We start from the raw sequence: 17,467 nt of genomic DNA on the forward strand, positions 1-17,467 counted from the left end.
TCAGTAGATAAACATTATCATTTGATTAGATCGTCCCTCTCCAACATCCAGGCAGATGGAGAAGACGTGATAAATCTTAATGGACCACTGTTGTTATTCCGCGTTCGTCAGAGTCCCATTGCGAACAGGTGGAAAATAATGTTCAATCACAAGTGATAAATGAGGATCAAATGAGAAGAGAGCTGATAAGATTCCTGCAGTTAATTGATGATTAGCCTCATTTCCATTATTCACTCACCTGAATTTAGAAGAACTTTATCTGTCTGAAATGTGTTGCTGCTGGCACACAAAGAAAAACCATGAAAGTGATAGTGGCACATACTCCAAAAAGAAAAAAAAAGTCCCTTTTATCTGTTTTAAGTGAGAAAAATCATTGGAAACAACCCATAGAGTCGTAGTTAAGATGTCCAACCCCAAATCCAAAATGGCCGTAGCGAGCTTAAAACAAATAGAAAAATCTATAAATTGTTTTCTGACAACAGATCATCAAAACGAGGACACGCAACATAGCCTCGCCAACAAAGATTGGTAAGCAGGCTAACTAGTGTTAGCTACACTTTTCCTAACCTTGGTTGCAGAGTCTGCACAACTGATTTATCGAGACATTGGGGGTGTGACAGTAAAATGAGCACAGCTATCGTTTATGCGACTGTGAGCCATATTGGATTTGAAGCTGGGTTTATTGAGAAGCTGACCTCAAATCTAAAATGGCTCCTTCAAGTGAAAAACATTACAGCTTCAGAGCTCAATGGTCTAGTGGCCGGCAAACACATTGTTTGCAAATGTGTCACTAGAGTGTTTAAATGCTTAAAATGTGGAGAATTAGTCAGATTTTACTAAAAGGTACTGAAGCTATTAAAACCATTAAAGCACCGATAGCTTTAATGGTTTTAATAGCTTCAGTACCTTCTAGGTACTGAAGCTATTAAGTACCTAATTGCTTCAAAAAGCTAATGCTTACAAAAAAGCATTAGCTTTTTTGCAAGCATTAGTTTACAAAAAACAATCACTAATCTTCTAAGTGGGAAATCTCCATTAAATTCAGATCTCTGAAATATGACCTTACTGATACAGAGAGCAACAAAAATCACAGCGAGTCCCCGCCCCCAAAATGCAACAAGAACATTAATTTAGTGGAAGCATTTCAGCAGAAAAAAAGAAGATTAGAAAAAAAGGCACCCGTTATCGCTATTGTCTTTTGCATGACCCAGCTGATGGCTGCTGATGAGTATTAGATGTGATTGTTATGGAAATGTTAATTGTGTTTCAGCTAATTGGCCTTTCAGGGAGCTGATTTAATTCCAAAGTCTGTTTTAATATCATAATCACATGAGTAAATGCGATCTAATGTGGCAGCGTGCCTGATCAACTGCGACCCAGTCTTTGCTATGGCTAGTTAGGCAATCCCATGTTCCCAGTCACTGTCAGCGAGAAGAGTCCGTTTGCACGCACAGCCCCTTCCTGATGGATGCTTTTGAATAAAGGCATTTATTCCACTTGTGCGCTTCTGTAAGATCTCCATTTCCTGTCATCTAGCATGCTCCCCCCTCTTTCTTTGCTCAAGCCTGACATTGACAGCAGTGCTCCTCATACTTGCACTCCTCAGAAATTTTGAACTCGGATGTGCCATCACAAGAAAAAAAATAAATAAATGGACTGAGATAGTCAGTACTTTGTCACTGAATGGATGCCGTGTGTTCTCTCCATCCCCAAGATGCCAAAGGGCTTGTTGTAGTGACTGATAAAAATGGCTGCTGCCTCCAGAGGCTGCATAAAAATGCAGCACATCAAGAAGATTATCCGTCCCGCTCTCTGTCACTTTCCGTTAGAGCCACACAGCGACTGCAGCAGCCAGGCTCGAGATTCCTCAACATGTTCTGTGCACTGGCTTTAGATAGCGGAAGCAAAGGAGATGACTTAAGTGTTGAAGGAAGAGAAACATCCCCCCCAAAAATGGGGTGCTTTGTTGTTCTTCCGTTTGGTCTCTAGAGGAAGAGGGGGGGAAGTCCTATACATCAGATCAGCTGTGGCATAATTAGACGGCTGCAGAGGCAGCGGAGGTACTTTGATGAGAATCAGTGCAGCAGCAGGAACACGATAACCCCAGAGACAAGTGGTGTAGGGGTTTCTGTTGGCTGTCTAGATGTGTTCACCATGCTGACAGCTTTTGCTTTACTCAAAGTAACTGCTATCTCAATGAAAAATGGTCTTACGGGTGTATATCTGCACATAAGTCTGTAACGAGACAAGCCGATGTCTGATTCTCTGACTGTAGATGCTCACAGTGTGATGCTTTATTACTGAATAATGACTCTATAAAATGATCATTGCGACTCAAACGGCCCTTTAAATGTTTGTTATTCTAATGAATGACATATTCAAATGAGAAGGGAACATAGCAGCACAATAGTTTTCTATGGCAGTAAAATGGAGAAGTATTCAGAGGCAGTCTTTTTTATATATTGGATGATTACGATCATGATTCTAGATGGGTGTTTGAGATTAGGTTTCAGAATAGGCATGAAAAATGGCTACTGAGCTAAAACTGTTGAGAAAAAACCCAAACTGTTTAAATCCTGATGTGTTCCTTTCACGCACAGCTGTGCTTCTTCCTGCAGGAACTTGAGAAATGGCGGAGACATGTCATCCTGTGAAAGTTTTCAAGCCAATTTCAGTGCATTTTATTGGAATTTATTGCGATAGACCAACAGGAAAGTTGGGAAATAGAAGAACAAAGATACATTTTCAATTATTTTTGATTAAAAGTCAAAGTCAAAAGGGGGGAAAAATATTTCCACAGCATGATGCTGCTGATTCTATGATTCTTAATGGGAATGATATTTCCATGGTAACCTGCCTTAGTTTCCCTTTTTCCTATTGGCAACTTCAATTTTGTTCCCATTTGACCAAATAAACTCATTTCAGATTTTTTTATTTGTGGGAAAACCGCACCACTGTGGCTACCTCTCACATATTATGTGCTCCTTTCATTCTGTCTTTCATGAAATCAAAATAAAACACTCAATATATTTTTTATTTTTTTAAATGGAATAAAACTCATTTAAGCCGAGTGTCCAGGATCATTAACTTCAGGTTTTCTTTTGCCACTAACATGAAAGAAATATCCCTGCCTTTTGAAGCACACGGGTGTAATTTTAAACCTCCCCAGCTGGTGGCAGCTGTTTACCACTTAGACATCATGTGTAGACACTCAAAACCACATTAAGCAATTATGTGTTTGCTGTGTAGAGCATAGCTAATAACACAGAGACTCATTCTGTTGGAAAATATAAAGTATGCCACTGAATCGCACAGGACTATAACAAAATAACCTCATAATCATTCTCAACCACTCAATAATAATAGGCTCAGATGGAAGTTCTAACTTTCCCTCAACCTACCCTTACCCTGCCTGCCTTACATGACTTGAGCGAGTTCAGAAAACATTTGCATTTATGCTCTGAAATAGACGGATGGCCTGCGCTCATTCAGCGAACAGCCTGTGCATCTCATTCATCTTGCAGCACAACAAAACGAAGCCCTATATCCTGCTGTGCGAAGCCGACACCATATGGAATGTGGTTGTAGACTTGAAATAAAGTCAAGCGAAACACATTTTGTCGTGCTGGGCGCAGATGCATCGTAGCCCCCACACACTGCGTGACTCACAGCTACTGTACGCTCACACATGGACGTGCGATACGTACGAGCGAGCACGCTCAAACACAGCTCTACGGCAAAGCTCGTTCCCTCCTCCAGCACCTCGAAAAGCTTTCCTCCCTCCCCGCCACACACCCCGCCTTCTTTTTGTGTCTCTCGCACACACTCGGACTCCCTTTTCCTCTGCGCGGCAGTGACAAGCGGAGACCCCTGTAAGGGATGACAACTGTTCGCCGGATGATGCCACAGAGAGGAGGCAAGAGGCCATGGTTAGGGTGGACGACACTGTCTCCATGTGTGGCAGCATTAGTCCCACACATGACAGATTAAGTGCAGGAAACCCGCTATTTGCATTTCTAGCTCTTAGAAACCCCATGTTTACAAAAAAACAAACAACTAGCCTATAAATCTGGGTTAACACACACGTGACATTTGAAGCTGAGAAAAGCACATGCTGTTGCCCTCCTTCCAAAGCAATCACTCACAGCCTGAGTCACAGGCGGCACCCCAAAGTTGGAGGGTTTCTGTCCCCGTGTTCAGCTGTTACTAACCCCTTCTAATGCTTGCATGTGTAAATTTATCTGAAGTAGTAATTTAAAAATCTGTTTTAAGGACAAATGTCATATCTAAAATTAGTCAACGAACCACCAGCCATTTTTTCCAAGTCAAGTCTCAAATCTTCAAGGGGTTGGTTAAAAGTCAACTTAAGTGTTTCACCACAAGTCAGAGTAAAGACTTCTTTTGTTCGAAGGCAAAAAAATCTGAAAGATTTGCATTACTGAAATTTGGGAAGAATCAACGTGATTTTCTTGTTAACACGTCTTAATCCCACACTTATGTTGACCATTTTATAAAGTACCAAGTAGTACGTTGAAGGGTTTCCTTCTATTAAGTCTAAGCTGGAGGAGTTAATCAACATGTTCTGAATCTACAGAGACGTTGAAACGCATGCTAGACATAACAGAGAATGGGACACGGCAGCAGGAAGTAGGTTTAATTTGACGAGCAGGAAGCGCGTCAATGAGCTGCGTTTACCTTTAACATTGCTTGGTCTATATCTTCGACAAAACATGTCCACCAATACCAGGTTTGTAAGGACGGCAAGCATTATATGTTGTAATCCTTCAAAATCCAAGGTCCAGCTAGTTCTCCTGGTCTATCCCTCATTCAAAAGCATCAGCCCTGACTGGGTGCTAATAGAGAGGATATTGAGGGACAGGTACAACTTGCCACAGTAGAGGATACAATAGCTGCATGACTCCATTCTGCACTCTCATTGTCACTTGTATCCCAGTGGGGTGCCCAATCCCACTGATACTAGACTGGCAGTGTGCTTGTACTGTCAAATCCATTAGCAATCAGATCTGATATTTTAATCACTGCAGTCAAAAAAATCCTTCAACGTGTGCAGATTGATCTAATTTACACCACTTTTACATAAGCGTGTGTGATGAAATCATCTGCTGACCTTAAAATATGTGGCTAATCGCAAAATAACGTGACCGTCTCATAAGAAAAAGGAAAAAGTCGCTTCTGTTTTTTGTTATCGAATCAGCAGCACATGTTGCAATGCAACATCTCCATTTGAGGAAGAATTGTTTTTGCATTTTAATACATAAAACGGGAAATATTGTCATGTATTGCTAAAAGTAGTTGCCGTCACAACAATTGGCTAATTCCAATGATTTTCTGACTTGCAAATACAAGGTGCTGGCTCATCTTAGGTCATCATTCGTACATCAGAGTTCTCAGATCAGAGCGTTGACTTCCTGGAAAAATTGAAGCTAAAAATAAAAATACTTAAGACATTGCAAAGCAGATCCATAAAATTATTATAACTGGGGAATAATAAAGAAATGTACAAAAAAAAGGGGTTAAGCTTTTCACTTGTGAAATGCTGGCAATGATATGAAACTTATATATATATATATATATATATCTTCTATCTTCAGCTGCAGTCACTGCCTTATTTTCCTCAAAGCCTCTTGCATGTTTGAATTTGAAGCACTACCTGCTTGTAAGCTTATCTATCTGCTTTGAACATGAGCACTGTGCTTACACTATTTTTCAACTTATTGACTCTACACAGCAGCTTTTCCCTGTTGTTGGGTCCAAATGGAAACCGGAGTTAAAAATCAATAGACAGGACATAAAAAAAAAAAATTTGATATTGATTTTAGTCTACTAAAATAAAAAGACAAAACAAACACTCATTTGGTTTCAATTTAGCTATATGGTTAGCGTTATCTGTAACATCAGCTGCACTATAAATCAATTTCTGTCTGATCCAACTTGGAAGAATTTTTCAAGATCGTTGTATTTATGCAGGCACACGCCCCTGTGTATATTAGCTCAGAGTCTCACGTGTTTTAGGGGACCGCAATAAGGAATTCATGAAGTCATCAATTAATCTGTCACTCATGGGGATGAAAGCAGCTCAGCAGCCCTGGTCTTGAGTGTAGACAGCAGATCGGAGCAGACGTGGCAGTCTGTGTGACATGCCAGGTCTCGCACGACACCCGAATACAGAGGAGGCGGATTTTTAAAAGGAATTTTCAGGAAGTGCACGTTTGCTGCATAAATACACACTTTACACTCCCACAGATGTTAGGACATCTTCACAAACACGCACGCACACACTCGCACATCCCACTGTCGCTTGGCTGTGCTGGGGAAGCTGTTGCCAAGGCTCAGAACGAGTGAGTTGATTGGTCGCCTCTGCTCATCACTACAGGAACTCACCAGCTGGATTGGCTGGTTTCATAAAGGAAGCTTTTCTAGATGTTTTCTCATCTCCTTCTTTACCAACCACTGAATCTGTCATTACGCTCATTATTGCAACACACTGCGCACCGCTCTTTAATTTGCTCAGCTTCACTGTACTGTTTTTTCTCCCTCTTTTTAATTGCTTTTCTTTTTGTACCAGACAAGATAGTGTAAGGTTAATGAGGGGCATGTGAGGGGAGTGGGGGTGAGGTGAGTGCGGCTCTATCGGCATCATCATATGAATCCTGAGTCTGGCCCGAAATAATCGAAGCACATTTTTGATTCATATTCCTCTTACTTGCTTGGTTATTGAGTTAAAGCAGATGTATGATGAAATATAGTTGTACTGACTTGATTAAAAATCCTCTGTATCCCCCCCTTCCAACCTCCCACTAGTTGTCTGTTGTTTATATCTGTTGATAAGCAGCAATGACAAAATATGTCCTTGTCCCCAGGGTGAGCATGCTTGTGTATTCACATGACCGCAAGCATGTATGTGCATGAGTGTATTTGTGTGCCTGACGCCTGTGGCAGTGTGTGTGACAGTGCCTGGATGTATGTGCTGAATTAAACAAGGTCACTCAGAGCAAGGATGACTGCTCCAGCAGTCCTCTGACACACCACACACACACACACACACACACACACACACACACACACACACACACACACACACACACACACACACACACACACACACACACACACACACACACACACACACACAGAGACCATCTTTATGTACATGGATGGTATAGCTGTTTCAATCCTGCCTCACAAATGGATGAAAGGACATACCCTAAAAAAAGATGAGTGTTTATGCAACTCTGTACATGGGTCATAATTGAGAAGTCGATGTACTTCAAAAATCAGGTTAGCTTTGCGAAGAAGAATGGATTAAAAAAAAACCTACTATAATGCGGCAAATGAAATGTGCCACAAGATATGATTAAAAATATGTTGTTTTTTTTAAATATAGTGTACCTTCCCAACTTAAGATGACGGGATATTGAATGGTGTTTGCAAACCAGCCAATCCAAAAGCACTATTTATTTTAAGTGGGATTAATTGGCTGAAATAAGACCAAAAGATTCAAAGGAAATAAATCCAAATGAACATAACAAAAGAATAAACTTAGAAACTAAACCCAAAGGAATGAAGTAATATGGCAACACCTTTCCAACAATAATTAAAGAAAAATTAAATATGGCAAGACCTATCAAACAAATGAACAACAAGGAAATGATCAAAACACAAATGAAAACCAAAACCCAAATACCCAAGGATAACATCCCCAGAGGTGGAGCTGAAGCAGTTCAAACATTCAGCTCTCCTGTTATTTTTCTTCAACAAGTAAATCTCATTCATGGGGAATCACAACCCCTTCCCTCAATGTCGACTTACATCTTACACGCTTGTGTCAGGCAGCATGCATTTCCTGAAACCCACAAAGTAATTCCTAAGTTAAAGACATTTTTCTGTCACAACCGCGAATGTCTAGTTTATTGCACCGCTGTGTTGTACGTTTAGGTATTGCAGTCAATTTCTTGATAGATATGTTTCTAATTGATTGAAGTCTGACAAAAATATGATGCCTGTTGGTACGTTAATTTTAAGTCATAAGAAATAATAACTAAGAGTCAAAAGGGCCTTGGGAGGTACGGTGAAAGGTAACATTGAAAAATTAGATCAAGGTTTGGATAGTTAGCCAAGTTAGCATGTAATATCCAAGAAAAATGCTAATATGGCCACATGTTATCGAATCGATATCAGAGAAACATTCCGTTCTCTCACTATTTAAGTGGAGTGAATATTTTTGATCCACATACAGCACCCATAATTATCCTCAACCCCTCTCCAAGAAGCAGCCTTATGGTGTGAAAGGACAGCAGCGCAGCACAGGCTATCAGGAGGCCAATTATTGTTAACTATACGGCGTATTTCTGTCGCTGCTTTTACATGGCATTCAGGGTTAAATGCATTCCATCATCCTTTACAAGTGCAGGTAAATGCGTTGGTGTTATTTATAGGATGCTGTGTTCCCTTCCATCAGTGCTGTCGCCCCTCGTATGTTTACTGCACCTCCTTGTTCACCTCTCCGATGTCAGGAAGCAAGGTTTAATGACAGGAAAGATTTCACTACTCACTTTAAGTATTTTTCATTGTCTGTGTCTACATGTGTGCTGGAATGTGCACAGAGAAATTGCAATAAAGCTCCTTAATGATTCAATTGTATGTTTTAAAATGTCACCTAAGTAGGTAAAAAAATTTATATGCTGGATTTATAATACAATGTGCCAATAAATCCAGCACATAGAGTGGCAAATGAAATGTTGCTCTCGTTATTATGCAACAGTACCAACTTTGGGAATTGGCTATTTTTTTGTGGTTTTGAGCAAAAACGGAATGTGAACAAAGTACAATACATAATCATGTGCACATAATGTCAAAAAAATGTTGACACCTTAAAATTCAAAGCCCTTTTGAAAAGATAATCAATTACACACTCCTGCCTGCATTTTGTTTTAATAGCACAAAAACATAACAGTCCAGCATTGCTTCATTTCACATTTGACAAAATAGTATAAACAGTTAATGATTCACTCACCTCAGCATGCTGGACACTTGAAACTTTACAGGTGAGAGATCAGAGATGTCACTTCTGGATGATCAACTTAATACTTCTGCTACCAATAATAATAATAATAATAATGCAGAAAACACTATATAGCACACCTTTATCCCAAACCATCCTCACTATTCAGATCAGACGCAAAAAAGACTGACAACTGCTTCAAATTACCTCAAAGATGTGACTGAACTGGATATTCCACAAAAATCTCCTTATATTTTAAAGAAATTACAAGATTAGAATAAAAGTATATAACGCAAAGTTTATTACACTACCAGTAATGACCTAATGAATATTACAATGTCCACAATTGGAAAATATGACCATGTTTTTCTATTAAATACCGTCATACTCATGAAGTAAAACCTGGACTTTTTCACTCAAGAACAGTTATAGCGCTGTAAAGAAAGCATGTGCTTCCTGGAAGCAAAGTTGTGCCATCCAACCCTTGTCTAAGTCTCAAGTAGAACAAGTGGTTTGCCTAATGTCACAGATTCAAAAGACTCTCACTCCTAACTAGGACAGAAGCTCCTGGCATCACCTGTCAATGCACAGCAAAGCTTAACAGACCTAATGATAAGGTATACATCACTATGGAAACGCGCCTTAAAATCATGGCTTACTTTGGTAGACCCTGGAGCTGACCGCCCAGAATTTCCATTTTTACTTCGGACTTTGTGGTACTGTTAAATTACCTTCAAGTCTCACAGTTTCTCTGACTCAAAAGTGAAGCATTACATTTTTTCGTTGAGACACTTTCTGAGTTGCTTACAGCCTGACCGAATGCCCTTGTTTACTGGGTTTCTGAATTGATTTGCAGTTTTTCTATTCTGGAGAGACTACATTAAGTGCACCAGTGGCTTCCTGAAAACAGCTTTGTTGTTATCAGTAATAGAAAAAAAAAACATACTTCAAGCAATCTCCTTTCCTGCAACTACTTAAAACAGGAATTTTTCCTGCCATTTCCAACAACGGCCTCAATTTTCTTTAAGCACATTCTCCACGTTCAATTTTCATCTAGACACCGAGAGAAGGACAAGGCAAAGGTATTCTACCAGAAGAAGTTTACAACAGTTTTCTTTAAGTTGCTGCTGCTGAACACTGACAGTAATCAACCGCTTCAATCAGAGGGTCCAGGAAAGTAACGTCAGGTCAGAAATGTGTTTTCATTGTCTTGAAGCCAATTCTGTTCTTATAGGGTTTTACAGAACAATGCAAGTCATGCTAGAAACCGTAAGAAGGGACAGTGAAGGAGGCCAGAGTTGATGGGAAGATAGTTGGGAAAAATGCAGAACAGAAAGAAAAAACACACACACACACACACAAAAAAAATGCAATAGAAAAGGTTTAGAACTACTACTGATGATAGTTGGACAAGTTCAAGTTAAGATTCTTGAACTGCCAACCTCAAACCTGGTTTAATTTTGAGAACACCTCTTAATAAAGCATTTGATCAGACAAGGGAAACACCAAGATGTTTGGCCACAATGACATTAGAAAGTGCAACAGACTCAATTTAAAGATTTTGAACTTCAGAAACTGCCAACCATCAACTGCGCCGGTGACTGTATCATGCTGACTCGTTTCACAGCCAGTGGCAATCATGCATTGTGCAAAGTGGATAAATAATTAATGACGGCCATTTGCAAATTCTTAACTTCTCCTCAAATAAAGAGGCAGAGTGTTGAAACTCAGTTGAGTGTTCCCTCATAGTAGTCCTAAACACACATTAGTTGTGTTTTTGGAATGGATACAGCAGGTTGCAATTTGAAGATAAAAACACCTTGCATCTCAACTCTAAGTTTGTGAAAAATGCATGACAGGAAAATGAGAGGAATTCAGATTGGGAAATTATGTATGAATATTTTGAATTTTCTGGGTCTGGAAATTAATTTATACAGTTCATGTGAAAAGGAATTAATAGGGGGACAAACCAAGCTACAAAACCTTATTTAACAGCTCACCTCAACGATTCCATGTGTCAACATGTATGGTATGATTACTCAACTGGTGAAGCCTTCAGAGCAGAAAAAATATATTTTCCTCATATTCTTTCAGCTCCTCCAAACAAACAAAACTCTACTCTCTCCATGCAACCCATCATTGCATTCACAGGAATAATTTCTGAACAAAAAAGAAAAGAAAAGAAAAGAAAACAAAAAAACCTAACACAGTTGAATTGGTGTGTTTTGTGTAGGTGTATAACACATTCTTATCAATATCTCTTCACTTAATAAATGCACTGTCTTGCATTTCATTCACAGTCACTAGTGGGGCTGAGCTGAAACTCATCGATCGCTACGCCTGCAGCCGTTGGGTTTGAGATGAGATGTGTTCTGTGCAACGGGCAAACGAGTTCAGTGACGGCAACGATGCCGCAACTCTGCAGAGTTCTGTCGCCGCCTCACCTTGGAGCAACGCTCAACCTTGCTTTGATAATGTCCTTGGAAGGGAGGAAGGGCAGTGGGGTAGCAAAGGAGGCAAGGTGAACAGCGAGAAAGGTTGGGAGGGTGCGCACTGAAAGAGCTGCCGACACTCTGGGATGAATGTAGTAAGGGTGTGTTTGTGTTGAAGAGAGGGAATGGGGAGGGAGGTGTGGAGTAAAGAGGAAAAGAAAGGGAGCCAGAAAGGTCACTAGGCAAAAATGATGAAGTCATCTGTATTAGATTTTCTGCAGCTGCAGCCTGGATGAAAGCTGGCTGCTTGCCAGAGAAGGTGCAATGCCTTTATGTGCAGCCAGAGATACTCATTCTTTAGAGGCTCATCATTTCTTTTAGATTTAGACTGAATTTAAATCAATATTTTAGTGTTTTTTTTGCCCACATCACACTACATCTGGGGGTAAAATTCTCAGACGCAACAGATTTAAATATCCTTTTGCTGCTTGTTTTCGTCCCATCTGCCAACAAACAAGACTTCCTTTCATGTTTGTTTTCCAGTTTGTCACCGGTGTCTAGGGGCACGCTGTGAAAATTCAATAATTGTTCCCAAAAAGTTTGGACACCGACTTCCCCCGGGGTGTTGCATCGTCTCTCCCTGCCCTCCTCTGTGCCTGCTAAACCAGTGATGCAACAAATTGGCAATCCACTCCGTTGCCCAAGACAGCTTTAAGTCCGTCGCTGACACAGACAAAGACCCGTTAATGGGATCTTTCTCAGCATCATCCTAGGGTAATTACAGATTCATTTGTACCCATGTGTGTTTTAACTAAAAAACAAACAAATTTTTAGTCCGTTTACACCTAAACATGCAGTTATGAAAAATAAAATCATCTCGTTTATTCTGCTGATGTTGCTTTTCTCACTAATGAACATCAGGTTTAATTTTGGTGCTAAAACAGCAAAGCCATTTTCTCAGATTGTCAACAGTTACCTAGCATGGTAATGAAGTGGTGGAAACATCCCAGCCACCGTTTTTGGATAATTACATTTACACCACATTGTCAAAACCCTTGGCATCTCACCAAGTCATCAACTGCAGATTTTCTAGTCAGATAGTGATTTCCCTCAGTTTTCTATTATTCTATAAATGGTGATAATTTAAAAAACATTTTAAACAAATGCATAAAAAACAAGAAAATACTTTTTGTGTATGGGAAAAAAGCTTTCCAAATAGTAATGGTTATTCTTTTTCTTCAACGATGTGTGCCCATATGTGTATTTTATGCATTTGACAGCAATGTCTGCAGGTGTACTGATATTAAAAACAACTGTTAAATTATAGCAGCTCAGAGTAGTAGGTGCTACTACTACTCTGTTGGTGAGCTGAGCCAAATGATCCGGATATAAACAAAATTTAGTAGCAATCCCCCAGTAAGTTGAGGAATATTGGTAGCAGTATTGCTGTCATCTCATGACAAAAAGGCCTTAAAACGAAATTGGATTTTAGGTAGCACATAGTTTTGGGTCCTTGTCTCATTTAACCCCCAATAAACTGAGGCTCAAACCATTAAAGCTAACCTTAGCCTCACTCAGCCTTGACCCCCTCCAAAGCTGAGAGCTGAATCAATCCAAAAACAGCCGGGGCAATTTTTATGGCTGTCCCCATTTTTTGCTGCGTAGAGCTGGATGCACTCGAATACGTCAACTAGTTCTGTTCGATAGAGTTTTCCTGGAAAATATTACATGGCTCTGCAGGATGTGTGTAGTCTGATCAATTATTTTTCACAAGAAGAGGTTTGTCATAGATATCCCAGTTGCTGTATGTTCTATTCTCCACACGGATCCGTTTGTTACAAGCGTAACAAACCATAAAGGAAGGAGGCTTGCAAAAGGTCAAGGAAAAGTTTAATATGGATGAAAGGCAAGGAACATATTTGGTAACTTTTGGGTGCTTGACAAAAGTGTTTAAGGTAAACATTTTACTCAAAGATTAAATTTTTTTTTTGAGCTCTAGAAATCACATAAAAACATAGCTCACCTAACTCAAATGTTCCAGCATGTCTCTAAATGTTACTTAATCTCTTATTATGCAAATCTACTATATTCAACATTGAAGGTTCACTCACCTCAGCATGTTGAATGCTATTAATGTCCATTTAGCTCTAAAATCTACAATGCTAAGTATTGTCCTCAAAAAGAAACTGCCCCTGACCCCAAAATAACCAATACTCCAATTTCATAGCGACCTAAATCTACGTTCCCTGAAATGAACAACTTTACTGTTTTGGTTGAGTTTACTCAACCATAGATCAGGAGTCTGCATAAAATCCTTAACAATACTCGAATTTCCGTCTCGCATAAATATTGACAGTCAGCTCATTTTCATCCTTGTACATTTCATAGTCACGCCCTCCTGATACACGTAACAGCTGTGCCATTCTGATTATTGTAATTCTCTTTTTGGTGTACCCAACAACCATCTATTCATGAATTGTTCGGCACAACAATTCATGAATAAGCAAGTTATAAAACCTACTTATAAGTACATTTTTAAAGTTTTATTACTTATAAGTAATGATACTAAATTTTTATGAATTATTTTTTAAAGACTAATCACTTTCCACCTTTCTAGATGACTGCCTGCTTATAACTACTCTATACAACCCTGCAAGTAAAAATGAGAGCCAGCCTGCAATATTACAGGGTTCTCTGAAATCTCAGATGTGACATTGACAATCATAACTTCTGACAAATGGTGGTATAAATAACTGAAGTTTTCAGGACAAGCAACTTTCCTATTAAAAAGCTTTGGGCCAGGCATTTCTGTCCTGCGCTAGCTTTTGCCAGTTTCATTGTATTGAAGGTGAGTAAAGTGCAGAGCAAGAGCACTTTTGTTGTAATGATGAAATAGATGTTGATGACAATGCTTTTATAGAAGCTGACACAGCATATCGTTTCTCAATATATATCTCAGAAGGGAGGACAGTCGGTTTGTGCTTAATCACCCGTTTTAATGCTTGCCCTTATAGCTGCCTTCAAAAAGCATTATAAAAGTGTGCGCAGTAACTGCAAGAGGGTACCTTCCATCAGTTAGCTCTTTGAGTAAAATCAATGCAGCCGTGCCTCAAGTGTCGACATGGAAGATTATTTCAAAGCTGTAATGACTGGGATTCTGCCTTCCCTACAGTTTGAACCCTTTTACTTTCTCAAGAGCTCTTTGCATAACTCGGCATGATTGGCTGGAATTTCTCAAATGGAGCCCCGAGCAGCTTGATGGGCCGCTGCGACGTCGCAGCAAATGTCAGTCCAGGTTAAATGAAGCTGCCGATTGCCTAGCAACAAGTCATACAGACCTGTATGTTGAGTGGTATGGGTAAATTTTGGGGATATAAAAAAAACAAGTAGGAGTTTGTCACATCTGTAGTGCCATACAACAGTGCTTCCACTAATTCAACTTTCTCACACTGTCACTTTACAAAAACATCCATGGATTTTATGTAATAGACCAACACAAAGCAATCAAATATTGTGAAAATGAAAGGTCAAATATACAGCTTAAGAAAAGTTCGTATTTTTATACCATTAAAACGTGGTGGTAAACATCACTTTTGTTTAGCAGGGAAGCTGCTGAAAGTAGGTGGAAGGATGAAATTGTATATCAAGTGAATTTGAGAACTAAGTCACACTGAAGTTCGAAGTTGACATTGGAGTGAGACAAGGCACACGGAATCGCGCATACTCAATCACAGGCGCACGGACTGGAGGTAAGCACTGGCAACGGCAATTTCGAAAGTTTGTGTTCAGGAAGAGGTTAGTTTTCTGCATNGGTCAAATATACAGCTTAAGAAAAGTTCGTATTTTTATACCATTAAAACGTGGTGGTAAACATCACTTTTGTTTAGCAGGGAAGCTGCTGAAAGTTGGTGGAAGGATGAAATTGTATACCAAGTGAATTTGAGAACCAAGTCACACATTGGAGTGAGACAAAAAAAAAAATCATCCAGTAATTGATCTGAATATTTTTGAAGCACTGTATATCCAAATGGTGGCTCCACAGAGTGAAAGAAAAAAAATGTTCCAGAGAAGATAAGCACCCGGTAAAAAAAAAAAAAAAAAACATGACAGTGTACATTATTCATCACATCAGTACTGACGAATTAAGTGCTCTGAGCATAGCAGAAGATAAGACGAGGAGGAATGTAGAAACACAGCATGCCTGGAGGCCACTCTATCACACCGTCGTAAACCTATATCACGAGGACTGCCTGGTCTTTCAACACAAATAAATCATTACACTAATATGATTGTTTCATGGTGGCTGACCACAGGCTTCTTACAACCACATTCACACACTGAAGGAAACACTGACACTGAAACCGCCCCATCCCCCACGTGGCGGTCCGGTTCTACTGACTCTGACAAGGCAGAAAGCAATTTCAGCCGTGAGTTACAAGCGTTATTACAGGTCCTGATGGGAATGAATGGGGGGACCTGGGAGCTGGACAGGGTTATGCCTCACATTCCTTGTACCGCTTTCTGGGTCAGGTGTTTTCTTTAGACTCCCCGGGCCAAGTGGCTCTGTGGCGTGAAGGCACACGGAAACGCGCATACTCAATCACAGGCGCACGGACTGGAGGTAAGCACTGGCAACGGCAATTTCGAAAGTTTGTGTTCAGGAAGAGAGGTTAGTTTTCTGCATCGCGTGGGTCATCTGAATTTATTAACCGATAAAGCTGCCAGCAAGGACATCCTGTTAGCAACATCTTGCCTTGTTTTCAACTCCTAAATTAATTAACTGCCACTCTGAGGCAATAATAGAGAAAAAAATTAATAATACACAGCCTTACAAAACACCAGACCAACACAAAGTGCTGCATAGCTGAAACAGAGGGGAAAAAGTATCTCTAATTTGCAAAATGTCCAATATTCAGCGGCATCCATCTTCTCAGCTTTCTTGTCCCTATTAAAGAAAATATTGGCATGATGTTGACAATTTCACAGTGGAGATAAGTGGTTCAAAGCATATAGGGTGGTCAAAAAAGGTCAGCTTTGGCCTCATGTGATTTACAAAGTGTATTCTAGGTTTTCTGTAGCATGATGATGCCACCACCATGCTTTATAGGGGCGGATTATTCAGGGTGATGTGCCACACCTATATATTTTAATAAAGGCTAAAGTTTGATTTTGGCATCATCTAATAAGACCACCTTTTCACATGCTCATTGTGTCCCTCAGCATGATGCTACCACCACCATATTTCACAGTGGGGACAAGGTGTCCAGGTTCATGAGGAGTCCTGGTGTTCAGATAGACTCCATTTACTCTTTAAAGACACCCCAGTGCGACCAAACTGCTTTCATTTAAAGTAATCCAGATTAAAGGAGGGGAAAAAGCAAAGCCATGCCACACTTTTCAGATTTTTATTTATAAAAGGATTCATCTATGCTACAATTTTGAGTTTTGCGGTTGCATCGTGGCAAAACATAAAAAGGAGTTCAAGGGCCGTCAATATGTTTGCATCGATGTGACTTGCAGGCAAAGATGCAGCTGGAACTTGTTAGGCGATATTTGATGTGTTCTACCTTTGATGTCCGTCTAGTCATTAGCGAACACAGTCATCTACAAAAATAATTAAAACAAAAACAAAGACTTCCCCTGTAGCTGCGACAACCAGGAGGAAATGAATTTGTGTTCTACTCGACAATAATTAGCCACATTTAATAACAGTTCTTCTAACTGCACAGAATTGTTTCGACACTGGTAGTTCTCAGAAACGTTCTCGTGTCCAAAAAGAATCCATTCAAAAATTAATTAGTCTCGCCATGGCTGCAGCATCACTGCGAGGGCAAGCTGCTTTAATTAACATGGTGAGAGCTTAAGTTATTCAGACTGTTAATTCTCTGTGATGCTGCACAAGGCAATAAACGTACACATACACACACACACACGCCCAAATAAACACTTGTACATAAGGCCAGCATTTATTCATGTATGTAAATAAACAGCAATGCGTGCATAATTATATGGA

The 17,467-nt window shown here is 39.8% G+C and overlaps 1 protein-coding gene across 1 annotated transcript in view; it reads right to left on the reverse strand.

Moving 5' to 3' along the window:
* The window catches only part of dock4b (dedicator of cytokinesis 4b), a 176,926-nt gene that overhangs the window by 152,736 nt on the left and 6,723 nt on the right, over positions 1–17,467 (reverse strand). The gene's annotated exons all lie outside the window — the stretch shown is intronic.

This window comes from Poecilia formosa, unplaced genomic scaffold (genome assembly GCF_000485575.1).
Source record: "Poecilia formosa unplaced genomic scaffold, Poecilia_formosa-5.1.2 Scaffold9, whole genome shotgun sequence".
Taxonomy (NCBI): domain Eukaryota; kingdom Metazoa; phylum Chordata; class Actinopteri; order Cyprinodontiformes; family Poeciliidae; genus Poecilia; species Poecilia formosa.